Source organism: Micromesistius poutassou, assembly GCF_964030765.1.
Source record: "Micromesistius poutassou genome assembly, chromosome: 15".
Classification (NCBI taxonomy): domain Eukaryota; kingdom Metazoa; phylum Chordata; class Actinopteri; order Gadiformes; family Gadidae; genus Micromesistius; species Micromesistius poutassou.
The window spans coordinates 9158416-9162889 of NC_140285.1; positions in this window are offsets into that span (position 1 = coordinate 9158416).

The window sequence follows — 4474 nt, forward strand, 5'->3', positions numbered from 1 at the left end:
CACGAATAAGGGGATAGAAATCCTTTGATCGCCGCTGGCTTGGTTTGCTGGTCCGCCGGATGATGAGTATCTTGGCCTCGAGATATGGAGGCTGGTCCTCGGCTTCTGTGCTCCATGGTTTATAGCTAGTCAACACAAGGTATAAAATGCTGACAAAGTCACTGTCGTTAAACCTCTGTGTGATCATTTGGAAAAACCAGGAAGAAAAAAAGTCTCCGGATTTACTGGAGGAGTTAGGGGGTGTGGCAATTATCGACCCCGGACTAATAAATTAGGGTTGATGGGTAAAAGCTACACTGCCTCTCTCTCATTGTGAATCCCATTGATTTTTCACTATGAGTCAGTGGACGGCACAAACTGTGCCTTCTCCCCCCCACCCCCTCCCCTTCCTGAAAAAAGTGTTTTCCAGCTGTGACCCAGAGTCCAAAGTAATTCAGTTTGACCCTTCATCGCATATTTAATTCAGTTAAGCACATGTTGAATCTAAGATTTCCTCTCACCTCTTTAATTGCATTGTCTGATTTGTTGTGAAGAATCTGCAAACATCCACATCTCTCAGAAAAGTGGACAACTGGAGGGTAAACTGTTTGCAGATTAAGGAAAATGAACACGTTTGCTGCGATGCAATATTCAGAGCAGAAAAAAAACAACTGGATCTTCGTGGCTGCTCACTTTTACTGCTGACTAATGAAGGCCTGTCCGGGAGAACTCCCGCACAGGCGGACGTTTCTCCCACTGCTTCATAACGGCTCGCCATCCTTCAATCGATTTACGATATCATCAATAGCGAACCGGGCGAGCGGTCAGCGTGAATGTTGCTGCAATGCGGCCCGCGCCGTCCCAATGCCGTGCCACGGTATTCCGTGAAGGCTCGTTATGAGGCGCTCGTAATGCAGGGCTCACCGCGGTGCGCTCGCAGGCTTCCTGCGTCCGCGTCCGCCTCCCGCCGAGCACTCTGCCGCTGTGACACAGATGGACCAGAACCTCAGCTTGCTGCTGCCATGTTCAACTCATCCTCTCGCCGTCATCCTCACACCATCAGCATCATCATCATCATCATCATCATCATCACCCTCACATCATTAACCCTTAGCATCATCATCATCATCATCATCATCATCATCATCATCATCATCATCCTCACATCATCAGCCTCAGCATCAACATCATCATCATTTCTACATGGTACATGGGGAAAGAGGAAGCTGAAACATACGAGCCCCCCCCCCCCTCCCCTACCTGACCTACCCGGGATTGGGGACACGGTGGAGTGGGTCCCGGGGGCCATCACAGCGGAGCCGTAATGGAGCCTAATGCAGAGGAGCTGGGGGACCGGGGCGTAGTGGCGGTGTCATCATCAGCGGGGGGCTTTGGCATGTCAGGCCCCAGCCTGCTGCAGATAATGAAGGGTCTGGTCTGGGAGGGTAGGCATCGGTAGGTAGTGGTTAGAGAGAACGGTGCCAGCTGGGGCAAGCAGCGATACAGAGAACAAAATCCCTCAGCTAAAAGCATCCGTGTATCTGACTACCTATGTTATATAAGGATTTGCTTCAGGATAAGCTGTGTGTGTTTGTGTGTGTGTGTGTGTGTGTTTATTTCTGCATGTGTGTGTGTGTGTGTATTTCTGTGTTGGTGTGTGTGTATGTGTGTTCGTGCATGTGTGTGTGTGGGCATGTGGATATGTGGGCATGTGTTGGTGTGTGTGTGTGTTGCTGAGTGCTTGTATCCAGGGCACATGCAGCACATGTCTATTCTTCTGTGCTGTCTTGGAGCGCTCCTTCCCCCATGCTCTGCCCTTCATCCCTCATGCTTGTCCACTGCCTTCCTCTCCCTCCTCAACTGCTCCCCAAAGGCACCCAGCTGAGCCCTGCTCCCCAGCGCCCCCCCCCCACCCCCCCAATCTAACTGTCCATCTGTCTGTCTGCATGTCTGTCTATGTCTGTTTTTTTTATGTCTGTCTGCGCACACAGACACACACAGATCCTGCTTGCTTTAGCTCACATGTACGCAAGCATGCATGCACACACGCACATACGCACGCAGGCACGCACGCAGGCGCACACACATACAAACTACAATTGATACAACAACAATCCAAAATCATATTAAAGACGTGAATCTTGTTTTGTCCCGCCCCCCTCGAGTGTGATAGCAGAACCACACAACTTTCCCCAGCATGGTACAGGAGAAATTAAACACTTGAAATCTCTGTTATTGCTGTTAAATGACAGGCCAGGGTAAAACATTGTAAATGAGCAGAACCAAAACAAACCAATGTGCAATATGCTGAACCCCTACAGGGTGTCGTTAGGTCAAATGAGTTGTGGTGCAGGGTGTTTGCTACTCACAAAGTGTGGTACAACACACCCTCGGCTTTACATTTAGAAAAGTCTTACGTGTGCATGCATGTGTGTCTGTGTGTGTGCGTGCGTGCGTGTGGCGTGCATGTGTTTGTGTGCATGTGTGTGTTTGTGTGCGTGTTTGTGTGTGTGTGCATGTTTGTGTGTGTGAGGTGTATTTGTATGCGTGTGTGTGTGTGTGTGTGTGTGTGGTGCAAACAGATGGAGTGGGTAAGACTGAGTGGGCAGAATCCACCAATATCAGGGGAGGAGCAGGGAGGAAGGTCATTCACACTAGGACTTGTACATGGTGGCATCACACCACTTTGGCAATGTCAATTATGTCAGTAGTAATAGTAATATGAATTGTTATTATGGGGGGGGACATTGTTGTTGTGTTTGAAGCTGCCACAGTGTTTCCCATGTGAGAATGGGGGTATGTGTATGCCAGGCTTACAGTATATTTACATTGTTGTAGGGTTTCACAGTCCTACAACTCTCTTCAGTGCTCTCGACATGGCGGGCTATCACCCACAATAAAACCCATGATGCACTCTGAAGCCCTATGAAAGGAAAATAGGTGATTTTGCTCCACTTTGTCTTGGAGAAGTGGTTTACTTGAAGTCGTTTTCCATGCCCAGAAAATGCATCGGCAAAGGAGAAACCATGAATTAGTAATGAGCTTTAGCATCTTTGTTTGCTCATGAATGCGAGAGCAGAAATATCAGGAGTGAAGGAGGAGAGAATAAAATACAACAGAGAAAAGACTGATGAGAGGAGGGAAAGAGGGGGGGGGAAGTGTTTTTGTGTGTGGGGGGAGACAGGAAGAATACTTCATTACGTTGGAATCTATTATCACAACCTGTATCCATCTCTTCCCTGTCCTCACAACATCATCCATCATCTTTCCATCTTTCCTTTTTCACTCACACTCTCCTCCCTCCCTCCCTCCCTCTCTCCCTCCCTCCCTCCCTCGCTCTCTCTTCCATCTCCTAGTCAATATCGCACTCTCTCTCTCCCTCTCTCTCTCTCTCTCTCTCTCTGTCTTTCAATATCCTTCCACTCATTATTTTTAAAACACATCTCTCATTCCCCTGCGCTCCCTCTGTCCTCCTTTCTCTTTCTTTCCCTCCTCTCAGATTGCCGTCGTGTTTTCCTTCTCCCTCCTTTTCATATTTTCTCTGTGGGTTGTGCGCCCCCACGCTTTCATTTATCTCCATCAGTGGCAGGCACCGGCATGAATGGCTGCCGTGGCCTTCAGCGAGACAGGAGAGCGGCAGGGAAGGAAGGGGAAGGATGAAAAGCAGAGTCCTTGCTTTACCTTGCGTGTCGTCCAGCGCTCCAGTACTGCGGTCCTCTGGGAGACCGGAGCAGTGTGCTCTGACTGGCTTCACCTGGCCCACTTTAACCAGGCTGCTTGAATCAATGATTCTACCCGTCGTTGTTCCTTTCCCCCCCCCCCCCCTCTCCCCTCTCCCCTCTACCCTCCAGATGTTGAGTCAAAGTGAACAGAGCAGAAGTCTGCAAACATGGCTGTCTCAGTGCCCCGGAGTTCCTGCGGGAATCTGGGCTACTATCTGGGCCAGTAGAGATGTGGGCAAGAAACTGGAACAGAAATAAACGCCATGAATGTACTATGTTTTAGACATAATCAGACCAAATGATATACGTCTGTGTGTGTATAAATATATATTAAAAAATATATGTATGTAAATACACACAGAGAATATTAACACAAAACTAAAATATCTCTGCTGAGTCCTTTCAGCTTCAGTTTTTCAGCTCCCTTAACTTCCCTCTTGTGTTTGTCATCAGGCTTGGGTGATTTCTCTACCGTTTGGGTTTCGTCACCCTTATGTAACACCCCAAGCTGTTGTAGAGATGAGTCCAACAAGCCGCTGTTTTATTGGCGCCTCTAATGTGATTCCATCCGCTCGTAATGGCGACGGCCAAACAAGCTATGGTTCCTCGGGTGAAACTGGTTTCCCTGCGTGTTGACGTTTTACCTTGGACTCTCGGGGTCGCCAGCCAAGCAACCCCAAGGTGTAGTCTAAAATAAAATGTTGTATCATAATTTATATATATATATATATATATATTAATTTTTTTATTATCATTATTTCCATGTGCCATGT